A 17874-nucleotide genomic window follows, 5' to 3' on the forward strand; every position below is an offset into this window, starting at 1 on the left:
TATTGAGATGATCATATGGTTTTTCTCCTTCAGTTTGTTGATATGGTGTATCACATTGATTGATTTGCGTATATTGAAGAATCCTTGCATTCCTGGGATAAACCCCACTTGATCATGGTGTATGATCCTTTTAATGTGCTGTTGGATTCTGTTTGCTAATATTTTGTTGAGGATTTTTGCATCTATGTTCATCAGTGATATTGGCCTGTAGTTTTCTTTCTTTGTGACGTCTTTGTCTGGTTTTGGTATCAGGGTGATGTTGGCCTCATAGAATGAGTTTGGGAGTGTTCCTCCCTCTGCTATCTGTTGGAAGAGTTTGAGAAGGATAGGTGTTAGCTCTTCTCTAAATGTTTGGTAGAATTCGCCTGTGAAGCCATCTGGTCCTGGACTTTTGTTTGCTGGAAGATTTTTAATCACAGTTTCAATTTCAGTGCTTGTGATTGGTCTGTTCATATTTTCTATTTCTTCCTGGTTCAGTCTCGGCAGGTTGTGCATTTCTAAGAATTTGTCCATTTCTTCCAGGTTGTCCATTTTATTGGCATACAGTTGCTTGTAGTAATCTCTAATAATCTTTTGTATTTCTGCAGTGTCAGTTGTTATAGCTCCTTTTTCATTTCTAATTCTATTGATTTGAGTCTTCTCCCTTTTATTCTTGATGAGTCTGGCTAATGGTTTATCAATTTTATTTATCTTCTCAAAGAACCAGCTTTTAGTTTTATTGATCTTTGCTATTGTTTCCTTCACTTCTTTTTCATTTATTTCTGATCTGATCTTTATGATTTCTTTCCTTCTGCTAAATTTGGGGGTTTTTTGTTCTTCTTTCTCTAATTGCTTTAAGTGCAAAGTTAGGTTGTTTATTCGAGATGTTTCCTGTTTCTTAAGGTATGATTGTATTGCTATAAACTTGCCTCTTAGAACTGCTTTTGCTGTATCCCATAGGTTTTGGGTCGTTGTGTCTCCATTGTCATTTGTTTCTAAGTATTTTTTGATTTCCTCTTTGATTTCTTCAGTGATCACTTCGTTATTAAGTAGTGTATTGTTTAGCCTCCATGTGTTTGTATTTTTTACAGATCTTTTCCTATAATTGATATTTAGTCTCATAGCGTTGTGGTCAGAAAAGATACTTGATACGATTTCAATTTTCTTAAATTTGCCAAGGCTAGATTTGTGACCCAATATATGATCAATCCTGGAGAATGTTCCATGAGCACTTGAGAAAAATGTGTATTCTGTTATTTTTGGATGGAATGTCCTATAAATATCAATTAAGTCCATCTTGTGTAATGTATCATTTAAAGCTTGTGTTTCCTTATTTATTTTCATTTTGGATGATCTGTCCATTGGTGAAAGTGGGGTGTTAAAGTCCCCCATTATAATTGTGTTGCTGTCGATTTCCCCTTTTAAGGCTGTTAGTATTTGCCTTATGTATTGAGGTGCTCCTATGTTGGGTGCATAAATATTTACAATTGTTATATCTTCTTCATGGATCGATCCCTTGATCATTATGTAGTGTCCTTCTTTGTCTCTTGTAATAGTCTTTATTTTAAAGTCTATTTTGTCTGATATGAGAATTGCTACTCCAGCTTTCTTCTGATTTCCATTTGCATGGAATATCTTTTTCCATCCCCTTACTTTCAGTCTGTATGTGTCCCTAGGTCTGAAGTGGGTCTCTTGTAGACAGCATATATATGGGTCTTGTTTTTGTATCCATTCAGCCAGTCTGTGTCTTTTGGTGGGAGCATTTAATCCATTTACATTTAAGGTAATTATCGATATGTATGTTCCTATTACCATTTACTTGTTTCGGGTTGTTCTTGTAGGTCTTTTCCTTCTCTTGTGTTTCTTGCCTAGAGAAGTTCCTTTAGGATTTGTTGTAGAGCTGGTTTGGTGGTGCTGAACTCTCTCAGCTTTTGCTTGTCTGTAAAGGTTTTAATTTCTCCATCAAATCTGAATGAGATCCTTGCTGGGTAGAGTAATCTTGGTTGTAGGTTTTTTTCCTTCATCACTTTAAATATGTCCTGCCACTCCCTTCTGGCTTGTAGAGTTTCTGCTGAAAGATCAGATGTTAATCTTATGGGGATTCCCTTGTGTGTTATTTGTTGTTTTTCCCTTGCTGCTTTTAATATGTTTTCTTTGTATTTAATTTTTGACAGTTTGATTATTATGTGTCGTGGCGTGTTTCTCTTTGGGTTTATCCTGTATGGAACTCTCTGTGCTTCCTGGACTTGATTGACTATTTCCTTTCCTATATTAGGGAAGTTTTCAACTATAATCTCTTCAAATATTTTCTCAGTCCCTTTCTTTTTCTCTTCTTCTTCTGGGACCCCTATAATTCGAATGTTGGTGCGTTTAATGTTGTCCCAGAGGTCTCTGAGACTGTCCTCAGTTCTTTTCATTCTTTTTTCTTTCTTCTGCTCTGCAGTAGTTATTTCCACTATTTTATCTTCCAGGTCACTTATCCGTCCTTCTGCCTCAGTTATTCTGCTATTGATCCCATCTAGAGTATTTTTAATTTCATTTATTGTGTTACTCATCGTTGCTTGCTTCCTCTTTATTTCTTCTAGGTCCCTGTTAACTGTTTCTTGCAAATTGTCTATTCTATTTCCAAGATTTTGCATCATCTTCACCATCATTATTCTAAATTCTCTTTCAGGTAGATTGGCTATTACCTCTTCATCTGTTAGGTCTGGTGTGTTTTTATCTTGCTCCTTCATCTGTTGTGTGTTTTTCTGTCTTCTCATTTCGCTTATCTTACTGTGTTTGAGGTCTCCTTTTTGCACGCTGCAGGTTCGTAGTTCCTGTTGTTTTTGGTGGCTGTCCCCAGTGGCTAAGGTTGGTTCAGTGGGTTGAGTAGATTCCCTGGTTGGGGGGACTAGTGCCTCTGTTCTGGTGGATGAGGCTGGATCTTGTCCTTCTGGTGGGCAGGTCCTCGTCTGGTGGTGTGTTTGGGGATGTTGGTAACCTTATTATGATTTTAGGCAGTCTCTCTGCTAATGGATGGGGCTGTAGACCTGTCTTGCTCTTTGTTGGGGATAGGGTGTCCAGCACTGTTCTTTGCTGGTCCTTGAGTGAAGCTGGGTCTTGGTGTTGAGATGGAGGTCTCTGGGAGATTTTCGCCGTCTGATATTACGTGGAGCTCGGAGGTCTCTCGTGGACTAGTGTCTTGAGGTTGGTTCTCCCACCTCAGGGACACCGCCCTGGTGCCTGGCTGGGGCGCCAAGAACCTTTAATCCACACGGCTCAAAATAAAAGGTAGAATAAATAGAGAGGAAAGAAAAGGAAGGAAGGAGGGAGGGAGGGAAGGAAGGAAGAAAGGAAGGAAGAAATGAAGGAAGGAAGCAAGAAAGCAAGGACGGAAGGTGCAGAGGAAGAAAGGGAGGAAGGAAGAGAGGAAGGGAGGAAAGAAGGGGGAAGGAAGGAAGAAAGGAGGGAAGGAGGGAAGAAAGGAAGAAAGAAAGGGAGAAGACAGAGTAGTATAAAGTATAGTTATTAAAATAAAAAATAATTATTAAGAAGAAAAATTTCCTTTTAAAAAACAAAAAAAAAAAACACAAAAAAACAAACAAACAAACAAAAAACAGAAAAATGGGTCGGTCTAACCCTAGGACAAATGGCGCAAGCAAAGCTATACAGACAAAATCTCACACAGCAGCACACACATACACACCCACAAAAAGAAAAAAAAAAAGGGGAAAATAATAGTATATCTTGCTCCCAAAGTCCACCTCCTCAACTTGGGATGATTCGTTGTCTATTCAGGTTTTCAACAGATGCAGGGCACTTCAAGTTGATTGTGGAGCTTTAATCTGCCGCTTCTGAGGCTGTTGGGAGAGATCTCCCCCTCTCCTCTCTGTTCGCACAGCTCCTGGGGTTCAGCTTTGGACTTGGTCCCGCCTCTGCGTGTAGGTTGTCCGAGGGCGACTGCCCTTCGCTCAGACAGGACGATGTTAAAGGAGCAGTTGATTCGGGGGCTCCAGCTCACTCAGGCTGGGGGAGGGAGTGGCACGGGGGCGGGGCGAGTCCGCGACGTCAGAGGCCGACGTGACGCTGCACAGGCCCAAGGCGCGCCGTGCGTTCTCCCGGGGAAGCTGTCCCTGGATCCCGGGACCCCGGCAGTGGCGGACTGCACGGGCTCCCGGGAGGGCCGGTGTGGAGAGTGACCTGTGCTCACACACAGGCCTCTTGGTGGTGGCAGCAGCAACCTTAGCGTCCGACACCCGTCTCTACTGTCCGTGCCGACAGCCGCGGCTCGCGCCCGTTTCTGGAGCTCCTCTACGCGGTGCTCTTAATCCCCTCACCTCACACCCGAGGAAGCAAAGAGGCAAGAAAAAGTCTCTTGTCTCTTCGGCAGCTCCGCGCCCGGTTCTAGGGCTCCTTTAAGCGGCGCACTTAATCCCCTCTCCTCGCGCCCAGGCAGCAAAGAGGGAGGAAAAGGTCTCTTGCCTCTTCGGCAGCTCCAGACTTCTCCCGAACTCCCTCCCGGCCAGCCGTGGCGCACTAGCCCCCTTCAAGCTGTCTTCACTCTGCCAACTCCAGCCCTTTCCCCGGGATCCGACTGAAGCCCGAGCCTCAGCTCCCGGCCCCGCCCGCCCCGGCGGGCGAGCAGACAAGCCTCTCGGGCTGGTGAGCGCCGGTCGGCACCGATCCTCTGCGGGAATCTCTCCGCTTTGCCCTCCGCACCCCTGTGCCTGAGCTGTCCTCCGCGTCTCCGGAGCTTCCCCCTCCGGCGCCCGCAGCCTCCGCCCGCGAAGGGGCCTCTAGTGTGTGGGAGTCTTTCCTCCTTCTCGGCTCCCTCCCACTGGCGTAGGTCCCGTCCCTATTCTTTTGTCCCTGTTTATTCTTTTTTCTTTTGCCCTACCCAGATATGTGGGGAGTTTCTTGCCTTTTTGGAGGTCCGAGGTCCTCTGCCAGCGTTCGGTGGGTGCTCTACAGGAGAAGCTCCACGTGTAGATGTATTTCTGATGTCTCTGTGAGGAGGAAGGAGATCTCCGCGTCTTACTCTTCCGCCATCTTTAAGCCGTCCTTCTGTTGCCTTTTAAAGCTAAATATTTTGGGGGCCTGTCTCCTTGGTGATAATCTTAAAAGTTGGGGTGCCAAATGTGGGGTGCAAACCCATTGCCCCTTTGGGAAAAGCTGGGAGTTGTGAGTTCCTTTCTGGCTGTGTTCTGATCTGCTGGGGATGGTGTTTATGGAGAGATTATGTCTCAGCCTCTCCTACCAGTTTTGATGTGGGTTTTTTCTCATTTGTGTGATAAGAGCTGCTCAGCTAGTTTCTGGATTTCTTTCAGAGGGAGTTGTTCTGTATGTAGCTGTAGATTTGGTGTGGCCATGGGAGGAAGTGAATTCAGGACACTACCTACATCATCATAATGAACTGGAACACCTCTGATATATTATTAACTGAAGTCCGTAGTTTATATTAGGGTTCACTTTTTGTATAATATATTCTATGTGCTTTGAGAAATGTATGATGACATGTATCCACTATTACAGTATAATTCAGAATAATTTCACTGTTCTAAAAACTTCTTGTGCTCCACTGGTCTTTTTAATATCTCTATAATTTTTTTATTTACAGTGAAAACTTTTGTATTTTGAATTAGCTAGCTGGACTCAGTTTAGATGATCCCAATTTTGTTGGCTACTCCAAAGCATCATAGTCGGGAGCCAGTAGAACATACGCCTTCTTCTTTCCATCAGGCCGTGTCAATGTCAGAGCTTCTTCACAGCCTGTTTAATTTGGTGTTTGTTGGCCTTGCCATCCACAATGAACACCAGTGTGTTGTTGTCTTCTGTTTTCTTCATGGCTGACTCGGTGGTGAGGGAGAACTTGATGATGGCATAGTGGTCAAGCTTGTTTCTTCTAGGGGTGCTTTTGTGAGGATATTTGTGTTGCCTCTTGAGCTGCAGTGTTTTGGGCTGTTGGAAGGTGGGTGATGTCCAGATCTTTTTTTTGTGGCTGTGGATGCCTTTCAACAGTGCTTTCTTGGCCTTCACAGCTTTTGCTTTTGCTTTGGCTTTGGGAGGTGCAGGAGCTTCTTTCTTCTTTCTTCTTCTTTGGCACCATCTGCATGAAAAGCTCCATAGTTTTAAATTTTTATTTATTTATTTAGTTTTGGCTGCATTGGGTCTTCGTTGCTGTGCTCGGGCTTTCATTTCGCTGTGACGAGTGGGGTCTACTCTTAATTGTGGTGCGCGGCTTCTCATTGTGGTGCGAGGGCTTCTCATTGTGGTGGTTTCTTTTGTGAGTATGGGTTCTAGGTGCGTGGGCTTCAGTAGTTGTGGCTCGCAGGCTCAGTAGTTGTGGCTCGTGAGCTCTAGAGCACAGGCTCAGTAGTTGTGGCGCATGGGCTTAGTTGCTCTGAGGCACGTGGGATCTTCCTGGACCAGGGCTCGAACCTGTGTCCCCTCCATTGGCAGGTGGATTCTTAATGACTGTGCCATCAGGGAAGTCTCCATACATATTTTAAAAAATTATATTGTCATATACTTGGAATCATACAGCCTTTTCAGATTGGCTTCTTTCACTTAGCTGTATGCTTTTATGTTCATCAGAGTCTTTTTGTGGCTTGATAGGTCATTTCTTTAAAAAAAAATTCTTCTTTTTTTTTTTTTTTTAGAAAGACTATTTTTTAGAGTAACTTTAGGTTCACAACAAAATTGAGCAGAAAATACAGACAGGTCTCATATATCCCCTGCCCCTACACATGCACAGACTCCCCCAATGTCATTTGTTTTTATTGCTGAATGATACTCCATTATGTGGGTGTACCGCAGTATCTTTATCATCTATTGAAAAACATCTTGGTTACTTTAAAGTTTTCTCAATTATGAATAAAGTTGCACTAAACATTAATGTGCAGATTTTTGTGTGGATAGAAGTTTCCAACTTATTTAGGTAAATACTAAGGAGTGCAGTTGCTAGATTGTATGTTAAGAGTATGTTTAGTTTTGTCAGAAATTGCCAAAGTGTCTTCCAGAATGGTTGTACCATTTTTGCATTTCCACCAGCAACTAATGAGATTTCTTGTTATTCCACATCCTGGCCAACATTTGGGGTAGTCAGTGTTTTGGGTTTTAGCCATTCTAATAGGTTTGTGATAGTATCTCTTTGTTTTACCTTGTAATTCCCTGATGACATGTTTTGGTTAGCTTCTTTTCATATGCATATTTGTCATCTGTATATCTTCTTTGGTGAAGTGTGTGTTCACATTTTTGGCTCATTTTTTCTTTTTGGCTGTGCTACATGGCTTGTGAAATCTTAGTTCCCCAACCAGGGATTGAACCCGGGCCCACAGTGGTGAAAACATCGAGTTCTAACCACCGGATCACCAGGGAATTCCCTCATTTTAAAAAATTGTTTGTTTTCTTATTTTTTAGTTTTAAGAGTTGATAGTGTATTTTGGATACCAGTCCTTTATCACATATGTGTTTTGCAAAGAGTTTTTTCTAGTCTATGTCTTAACTTTTCATTCTTTTAACAGTATCGCAGAACAGTTTTAATTTTAATGAAGCCCAAATTTCAATATTTCCTTCATGGATTGTGCTTTAGGTATTACATCTAAGAAGTAATTGTTCAACTGAAGGTCACCTAGATTATCTCTTATGTTATCTTTTAGGAATTTTATAGTTTTGCAATTTACATTTAGATCTGTGATCCATTTTCAGTTAATTTTTGTGAAAGGTATAAGATTTGTGTCTCTGTTTATTTCTTCATACATGGGTGGCCAGTTGTTTTAGTGTCATTTGTTGAAGATTAGCCTTTCTCCATTGAATTGCCATTGTTCCTTTTTTAGAAAGTAATTGATTACATTGTGTGGATCCTTTTCTCAGCTATCTATTCTGTTCTGTTGATCTGTTTGTCTGTTTTTTTGTCAATACCATGCTGTCTTGGTTACTGTAGCTTTATAGTAAGTCTTTAAGGTGGGAGTATCAGTTCCCTGAGCTTGTCCTTTAATATTGTATTGGCTATTCTGGGTCTTTCATCTTTCTATTTAAAATTTTGAATCAGTCTGTCAAAATCCACAAAATAACTTGCTGGCATACTGGTTGGAATTGTAGTGATTCTGTAGATCAAGTTGGGAAGAACTGACATCTTGACAGTATTGAGTTTTCCTATTCATGTGCATGGAATATCTATTTATTTAGATCTTTGATATCTTTCATTGGAGTTTTATAGTTCTTTTCATATAGATTTTACACATTTTTAAAGACTTATACATAAGTATTTAATTTTTTCAGTGCTAATGTAAATGGTATTGTGTTTTAAATTTCAAATTCTAATAGTTCTTTACCTTCATGTAAGAAAGCAATTAAGGGCTTCCCTGGTGGCGCGGTGGTTAAGAGTCCACCTGCCGATGCAGGGGACGTGGGTTTGTGCCCTGGTCTGGGAAGATCCCACATGCCACGGAGCGGCTAAGCCCGTGAGCCATGGCTGCTGAGCCTGTGCGTCCAGAGCCTGTGCTCCACAACGGGAGAGGCCACAACAGTGAGAGGCCCACGTACCACCAAAAAAAAAAAAAAAGAAAAAAAAGAAAGCAGTTAATTTTTGTATATTCATCTTGTTTCCTGTACTGTTGCTATAATTGCTTATTAGTTCAAGGAAGTTTTTTCTTTTTTTTTTTCAAATTTATCTCTGGGATTTCCTACACAGACAATTGTGTCATCTCAAATAAAGGTTTTATTTTTTCCTTCCCAATCTGTATCCCTTTTATTTCCTTTTCTTCTCTCATTGCATTATCTAGGACTTCCAGTATGAGGTTGAATAGGAGTGATGAGAGGGAACATTCTTGCTTGTTCTCAATCTTAGCATCAAAGCATTAAGTATGATGTTGGCTGTAGGTTTGTTGTAGATATTCTTTTTTTTTTTTTTTTGCGGTATGCGGGCCTCTCACTGCTGTGGCCTCTCCCGTTGCGGAGCACAGGCTCCGGACGCGCAGGCCTAGCGGCCATGGCTCATGGGCTTAGTTGCTCCGCGGCATGTGGGATCTTCCCGGACCAGGGCACGAACCCGTGACCCCTGCATCGGCAGGCGGAATCTCAACCACTGCGCCACCAGGGAAGCCCTGTTGTAGATATTCTTAATCAAATTAAAAATATTCCCATCTGTTCCTAGTTTTCTGAGAGTTTTAAAAAAATCGTAAATGGCTTTTGGGTTTTGTCAGATGCTTTTTCCACATCTGTTGATATGACCATTTCATATTTCTTCTTTAGCTTGTTGACATTAATGGATTTTTCAAATGCTTAACCATCATTGCTTATTTGAAATAAGTCTCACTTGTTTATGATATGTAATCCTTTTTATACTTTTTAGATTTGATTCTGTTGAGAATATATGCACCTATGTTCATAAGAGATATTGTGTAGTTGTTTTTTTTTGTAATGTATTTTTCTGGTTTTGGTATTAAGGCTGGCCTCGGGACTTCCCTGGTGGTCTGGTGGTTAAGAATCTACATTCCAGTGTGGGGGACGTGGTTTTGATCCCTGGTCAGGGAACTAGATCCCACATGCTGTGGGGCAAGTAAACCCGTGTGCTGCAACTACTGAGCCCGTGCACTCTAGAGCCAGTCTGCCACAACTAGAGAGCCCACGCACCACAACTACTGAGCCTGCACACCCTGGAGCCCGAGCGCCACAACTAGAGAGAAGCCTGCATACCGTAACGAAGAACCCGTGCACTGCAACCAAGGATTCCACTTGCCACAACAAAGATCCTGCATGCTGCAACTAAGACCCGATGCAGCCAAATAAATAAATAAATAAATAAATAAATATTAGGAAAAATAGAGGCTGGCCTCATAGAATGAGTTTGGAAGTGTTCCTCTACTTCTATTTTGTGAAAGAATTTATAGAGAATTTGTATAACTGATTCCTTAAATGTTTGGTAGGATTCACTGATGAACCAAACTGTGCCTAGTCCTTTCTGTTTTGGAAGGTATTAAATATTGATTCAATTTCTTTAATAGATATGGGCTTATTTAGATTACATAAGTTTTTTTTTTTTTTTTTAAAGAAGATGTTGGGGGTAGGAGTTTATTAATTAATTAATTTATTTTTGTTGTGTTGGGTCTTTGCTTCTGGGCGAGGGCTTTCTCTAGTTGTGGCAAGTGGGGGCCACTCTTCATCGCGGTGCGTGGGCCTCTCACTATTGCGGCCTCTCTTTTTGCAGAGTACAGGCTCCAGATGTGCAGGCTCGGTAGTTGTGGCTCACGGGCCTAGTTGCTCCACGGCATGTGGGATCCTCCCAGACCAGGGCTCGAACCCGAATCCCCAGGCAGATTCTCAACCACTGCGCCACCAGGGAAGCCCAGATTACATAAGTTTTGATCAATTGTATCTTTGAAGGTATTGGTCCATTTTCATCTAAGTTTTCACATTTGTGGGCATTGAGTTGTTCATAGCATTTCTGTATTATTTCTATATAATGTCCATTGGACCTGTACTGATTGCCGCTCTTTCATTTTTGATATTACTAATCTGTCTCTTCTGTTTTTTTTCTTAGTTAACCTGGGTAGAGGTTTATCAATTTTATTGATTTTTTTCAAAGAACCAACCTTTGATTTAGTTGATTTTCTCTGTTGATTTCTTGTTTTCAATTCATTAATTTTTTTCAATTTCATTGATTTCTGCTCTTTATTTGTTTTCTTCTGCTTACTTGGGAGTAAATTTGCCCTTCTTTTTTTAATTTCCAAAGCTGGAAGTTTGCATTATTGATTTTAGAATTGTCTCCTTTTTTAATACATGCATTCAGTGCTATAAATTTCCCTCTAAGCATGTGTGCTTGAGAAGAATGTGTATTCTTCTGTTTTAGATGAAGTATTCTATAAATGTTAATTAGATTTAGTTGACTGATGGTGTTTTTCAGTTCAATTATTTCCTTACTGATTTTCTGCCTGCTGGATCTGTTTCTGATAGAGGGATGTTGAAGTCTTCAACTGTAATTGTAGATATGTATATTTGTTCTTGTATCAATATTTCTATCAGTTTTTGTCATGTATTTTGGTGTTAGGCATATATACATTAAGGATTATTATGTTTTTTTGGCAAACTACCCCTCTATCATTATGTAATATTCCTCTTTATCCCTGTATCCCCACATTTGATACTGTTTTTTCCTCTGAAATCTCAGTCTGAAATTAATACAGCTACTCTGTCTTTTGATTTCTTAGAATGGTGTATCTTTCTTCATCCCTTTACTTTTAATCTGTTTGTGTCTTTATATTTAAAGTGAGTTTATTGTATACAATGTAGAGTAGGGTCTTTTTTCTTTTTTAGATCATAGGTTGATTTGATTTTCAAATATTAAACCACTGTTCTGTCCTAGAATAAACCCTAATTAGTCATGCTGTATTCTTTTTATATATTGCTGGTTTTGATCTGCTGATTTTTTTTCAGTATTTTTGTCTGTACTTATCAAGGATATTGGTCTTTAGTTTCCTTGTACTGTCATTATATTGATTTGGTATCAGTATAATGTTTGCTTTATAGATTGAATTGGGAATTGTTTATTTCTAGTTAATGGAATAGGTTGTGTAGAATTCATTTTGTTTTCTTCTTAAATGTTCAATTGAATGTCTAGGAAAATTCTGGGAAATCCTTGCTAGAATGAGAGCTTCAAAATTAGGTAACTGAATGATTTGATCCTGTAGGGTAGGGGGTTAGTGGAAGGAGAGAGTGGCAGATGTGTTTATAAAAGCGTAGCAGAAAGGATCTTTACAACACAACTGTTCTATATCTTGAGTTTGGTTGTAGTCACAGAGATGTGCACATGTGATAAAATTGCTTAGGACTAAGTGCATGCATACAAACACACACACACGTGTGTTTATGTAAGACAGGTGAAATCTGAATAAGGTCATGGATCGTTTCAATGTCAATTTCCTGGTGATGATATTGCTGTGCAGTTATGCAAGGTGTTACCATCAGAGAAAACTTGTTGAAGAGAATACAAGATTCCCCAGATAGTCTCTCTCCCCCCATCTCACCAATTTATCCAGCTGTGCAGTAGATGTTGGTTACCAAATAATTTCAGCTTATGTTTTCTGATAAGTGTTTTTAGTGTTGACATTACATGTTGCTAATTTGGAAATTAGATGAAGAGTCAATAGAATTGAAATTCTGATATAAAAGTTAAATTCTGACCAGTAATCTCAATTGGTTGGAAAGTCATCATCCATCTTTATTACAGTAGGCTGTGACATGGATAAGTAGTTGTAAGCAAAGCTGATATTTTCTTCAGGGTGCAGATTTGGTTCGTTTTTAGTATGTAAAGAAGTACTCAGTTGAGACTGTGAACGCTTCACCACTTAGAATGGGTGTAGAGTTGATTTGTCCAAGAAAAATTTTAGTCAAGTTCCTATGGAACATTTGGTTTTAATTATCATAGTATTTTATTTTGATGTCCCTGGTAGAATGAGAGCTTCAAAATCAGGTAACTAAATGATTTGGTCTTCTCTCTAAGCAAAGTCTTTTATTCTTCTATAAGTTTTTTCATATTTAAATTACAATTATTCATACTATTTCAACCTTCCTATTTGTGATCAGATAGCTTTCAAAATATGTATGTGAATAAATTCTCATTCATAATCAGATTGTGGGAGAATTCTTTGTTATCTGATTTTTTTTCAGAGATAGCATGTATATAGGTTCATAGACTAAGTGAAAAATTTTATATCTGAAAAATACAAATTATTATCCAGGCTGCAGTTCTGATCCAACTTTGGAAAGAAAAAACATTCTAGTGTGATATTAAATATAATAAACAATTAATCAAAGTCTAAGTGAATTTTTGTTTTCCTTTGATAATGTCTGTAGATACACTCCAGATTCCCCTTGGCTGTGGTAGGGGAGATGGGCATTGAAACATCTTACTGTTACTTAGAGTTAATAAAATTTTAATCAATTCTCCTTTTCTCCTATTAAAGTTATCTTCATTTTGTCTCATTGTGTTTGTTTCATTTTTTATAATAGTTTAAAACTTCTCATTCTTTTTCCCCCTCTTTGGTGGGAATTATGTTTCTTTTCTGTACAGAATATGAGACTCAAAGACTAGTACTCTCATCATTTTGCAAATATAGGTAAAACCTAATTACAATGTTATTAGTAGGTAGAAAAAAATTCGGAAACCAAAAGTGTGAAAGCTGCATTTACTGTGAGATTAGTGAAACAGTTGTGGGGAACTAGTTAACCAGTAGTTCTGAGAGTCTAGCTTGTGAGCTAAATTATTCCCAGTCCTGATTGCAGTTTGATGTAAACAAATAATGTAATTCATTGTGAGAACTGTTTTCAGTAATAGAGGTATGTAAAATAGTGTTACAGCAGAGATACCGATTTACTTTTCTAGAGAGTGAGGAAGGCTTTATAGGTGGTGTTGATCTGGGACTTAATGGACCAGGAGAACTGGGGAGGGCAAAGCACATTCTAGTAAGAGGAAACATGTACAGAAATATGTGAAAGGATCTGAATGGCATGCACTTTCAGGGAACTGCATATAGTTTAGTGTTGTCGGAATAGAAGATTCATGGGAAGCAGAAGTGAGAAAGAGAGCTCAGTTTTGTTTTTTTTTTCTCCGTAGGTAGTGGGGAATACTTAGGAATTTAAGCAGGAGAATGACATGAGGTTTGCATTTTTGAAAGATTTAACTTTCATGACGGAGTGGCTGCTGGACTGGGGGGGAGAAGAGACCATTTGCGAGGAATCCCATTAGGAGAACATTGCAAGAGTCCAGGTCAGAAGTAAGAGGCAGAACTAAGACAGTGATACTGAAAATGGAGGAAAAATGTATTTTTAATCTAGTTATATTGATACATTTACATTTTGTAGTGAAATGGGAGTGACACTGTGTTTAGGTTGATATCTTGATAGGAAGGATTTCTGAGAATTTGTGTAATTTAGAATGACAGCATCGGAAGGAGCATAGACTTTTATGTCAGGCAGACTTGGGTTAATTGGTGAAGTTTATTCTCTGAGCTTCACTTCCCACTTATAAAGTGTTGAGTTTTATACCATGTAGGGCTGTGGTGATAATGAGATAATAATGCCTGGAGAATAAAAATGACAGTGTTTATTGAGGGCTATCATGGTTAAGACTGTTTTATTTTGTTTTTCATTACTTAAATTTATTTTTTTTTACTTTTAAAAATGTATTTTCAATTATGGTAAAACACACATAGCATAAAATTTATCATCTTAACCATTTTTAAAGGTACAGTTCTCTGGCATTTAGTATATTTGCATTGTTGTGCAACCATCACCACCGTCTATCTCCAGAATTCTTTACATCTTGCAAAACCAAAACACTTTACCCATTAAACAATAACTCTCCATTTCCCCCCTCACATCCCCTGGCAACCAAAATTCTACTGTTTTCTATCTCTGTGTACTCTAGATACTTCCTATAACTTGAACCGTAGAGTATTTGTCTTTTTGTTACTGGCTTATTTCACTTAACCTAATGTCATTGCGTTGGGAAAAATGCATCTTCCTCCTGTGTTTCTCCTTTACTCTCATACTACTATCATTTTCACAACACTTCTCACACCAGATGTGTGTGGGTTTTCCCCCACCAAGCAATCCTCTGGGACGTGAGCTGGGTGTCCTACAATTTATCTCAATTCTGACACTATCTACCTGGAGATGGTTTCAGATTTCACAGGTTGTGGGCTCAGTCCCAAGACTGCTCCCACCCCACTTCAGATGCCAATCACAATTCCAGGTTGTCACCTGTGCTGACCAACTGGCTATAAATCTGAGATTCCCATGACCCTCTCCTCAGGTTTGATTAATTTATGCTAGAGCAGTTCACAGAACTCAGAGAAACACTTATTTACATTTACCAGTTTATTTAAGGACATGATAGAGGATACAGATGAATAGCCAAATGAATAGATACATAGGGCAAGGTCTGGTAGGGTCCTGAGTGCAGGAGCTTCTGTCCCTGTGGAGTTGGGGTGTGTCACCTTCCAGGTATATGGATGTGCTTACCAACCTGAAAGCTCTTTGAACCTCATATAATCTTTTTGAGATTGTAATGGAGATGTGCTCACATAGGCATGACCGATAATTAATTCTGTTTCCAGTCCCTCTCCCCTCTCTAGACAATGGGGGGCAAAGATGAGAATTCCAAGCTTGTAATATTGGCTTGGTCTTTCTGGTGACTAGCCACTATCCAGGAGCCATCCAGGATCTCACCCAGAGTCGCTTCATTAATACAAAAGGCACATCTATCACCCAGGAAATTGTGAGGGTTTTAGGAGCCCTGTGTCAGGGATTGGGGTTAAAAACCAGATATTATAGCAAAAGATGCTCCTATCACCAAGGAAATTACAAGGGTTTTAGGAGCTCTGTGTAGGAACTGGGGCCAGAGACCAATATAAATATTTTTTATTATCTCATAGTTGTCAAAGTTCATGCATGTTGTAGCGTGTGTCAGAATTTCCTTTTTAAGGCTGAGTAATATTTCATTGTATGTATATGACACATTTCATTATTACTGGTGTTATTATTGATGGGACACTTGAGTTGTTTCCACCTTGTAGCTATTTTGTGAAAAATGCTGCTATGAACATAGGTGTACAAATATCTCTTTGAGGAGGACAGTATATTTTAGCTATAGTTGATTTACATTGTTGTGTTAGTTTCAGGTGTACAGAAAAGTGATTCAGTTATACATATGTATACATATTCTTTTCCATTATGGTTTATTATAGGATATTGAATATAGTTGTCTGTGCTATATACAGTATGACCCTGTTGTTTATTTTATATGTATTAGTTTGTATCTGCTAATCCCAAATTCCTAATTTATCCCTCCTCCACCCCCTTTCCTCTTTGGTAACCATAAGTTTGTTTTCTATGTCTCTGAGTCTGTTTCTGTTTCATAAATAAGTTCATTTGTGTCATATTTTAGATTCCACATATAAGTGATATCATATGGTATTTGTCTTTCTCTTTCTGACTTCACTTAATATAATCTCTGGGTCCATCCATGTTGCTGCAAATGGCATTATTTCATTCTTTTTTATGGCTGAGGTAATATTCCACTGTATACACACACACACACACACACACACACACACACACACACATCTTCTTTATCCATTCATCTGTCAATAGACATTTAGGTTGCTTCCATGTCTTGGCCATTGTATATAGTGCTGCTGTGAACATTGGAGTGCATGTATTTTTTTTGAATTACAGTTTTCTCTGGATATATGCCCAGGAGAGGGATTGCTAATCATATGGCAACTCTATTATTCGTTTTTTCAGGAACCTCCATAGTGTTCTCCATAGTGGCCACACCAGTTTACATTCCCACCAGTAGTGTTAAGAGGGTTCCCTTTTCTCCACACCCACTCCAGCATTTGTTATTTGTAGACTTCTTTAAAAAAATTAATTAATTATATTTTTGGCTGCGTTGGGACTTCGTTGTTGCATGTGGGCTTTCTCTAGTTGCGGCGAGCAGGGCTGCTCTTTGTTGTGCTTTTTGGCCATTTGTATGTCTTCTTTGGAGAAATGTCTATTTAGGAAGGAAGACAGTATTTTAAACTTATTACATATATAATCATCATATATCCTTGTGAGATAGTAACCATTATTACATAAGGAAACTAATGCATAGAGAAGATAAGTAATTTATTTGCCCAGATTCACACTGTTTCTCTTTTTAAAAATAAATTTATTTATTTATTTATAGTTGCATTGGCTCTTCATTGTTGCAGGTGGGCTCTCTAGTTGTGGCGAGCTGGGGCTGCTCTTCATTGAGGTGTGTGAGCTTCTCATTGCGGTGGCTTCTCTTGTTGTGGAGCTCAGGCTATAGGCATGCGGGCTTCAGTATTTGTGGCTCACAGGCTCTAGAGCACAGGCTCCGTAGTTGTGGTGCATGGGCGTAGTTGCTCTGTGGCATGTGGGATCTTCCTGCACCAGGGCTTGAACCCGTGTCCCCTGCATTGGCAGGCAGATTCTTAATCACTGAGCCACCAGGGAAGTCCCCACAGTTTAAATATATATATTTAAAAATTTTTAAATTTTGGCTGCATTGGGTCTCTGCTGTGTGCAAGCTTTGTCTAGTTGTGGTGAGCGGGGGCTGCTCTTTGTTGTGGTGCGTGGGCTTCTCATTGAGGTGGCTTCTTTTGTTGCAGAGCACAGGCTCTAGTTACGTGGGCTTTAGTAGTTGCAGCATGAGGGCTCAGTAGTTACGGTGTGCAGGCTCTAGGACGTGTGGGCTTCAGTAGTTGTGTGCGCGGGCTCAGTTGTGACTCGCAGGCTCTAGAGTGCAGGCTCAGTAGTTGTGGCACGTGGGCTTAGTTGCTTCTTGGCATGTGAAATCGTCCCGGACCAGGGATTGAACCTGTGTTCCCTGCATTGGCAGGTGGATTCTTAACCATTGTGCCACCAGGGAAGTCCTGTTTCTATAGTAACTAAATCTATTTTAACTTTGTTTGTAGTTGGATTAAATCTAAACACTGTTAGTGAGATATCTGACTCTTCCCTAAAGTTTTTCCATGCAGCAGTTCATAGGGAATCAGTTGTAATCCCTTTCAATTGTTTATAAATGCAGTTACTTCAGAATCACAGACTCTGTTTAACTTGGCATGTAATTATTTTTATTTCCTTTAAACACATTCACCATTTTTCATAGTTATGTAAGCTTTTGAATCTTAAAATGTCTATTTCCTGACTAAAATTACCTTTACATTTTTAAATGTCTTTTTTCTTTTTTTAATGAATTAAGTCCAGACCCTTTCTTTCTTTTCTTTTCTTTTCTTTTCTTTCTTTCTTTCTTTCTTTCTTTCTTTCTTTCTTTCTTTCTTTCTTTCTTTCTTTCTTTCTTTCTTTCTTTCTTTCTTTTCTTTTCTTTTCTTTCTTTCTTTCTTT

The 17874-nt window shown here is 39.5% G+C and overlaps 1 protein-coding gene and 1 pseudogene across 19 annotated transcripts in view; one reads left to right on the top strand and one right to left on the bottom strand.

Moving 5' to 3' along the window:
- The window catches only part of SENP7 (SUMO specific peptidase 7), a 159632-nt gene that overhangs the window by 43879 nt on the left and 97879 nt on the right, over positions 1 to 17874 (top strand). The window contains exon 1 of one of the 19 annotated variants that reach the window (XM_067034741.1): positions 10321 to 10344. The exons of the other annotated variants lie outside the window; for them this stretch is intronic. The gene's annotated coding sequence lies outside the window, so the exon portion shown is untranslated. Of the gene's footprint in view, positions 1 to 10320; positions 10345 to 17874 lie in introns of those variants that run through there. 19 annotated transcript variants of the gene reach the window in all.
- Positions 5619 to 7224, bottom strand: LOC131757578 (large ribosomal subunit protein uL23 pseudogene; annotated as a pseudogene).

This window comes from Kogia breviceps, chromosome 5 (genome assembly GCF_026419965.1).
Source record: "Kogia breviceps isolate mKogBre1 chromosome 5, mKogBre1 haplotype 1, whole genome shotgun sequence".
NCBI lineage: Eukaryota > Metazoa > Chordata > Mammalia > Artiodactyla > Physeteridae > Kogia > Kogia breviceps.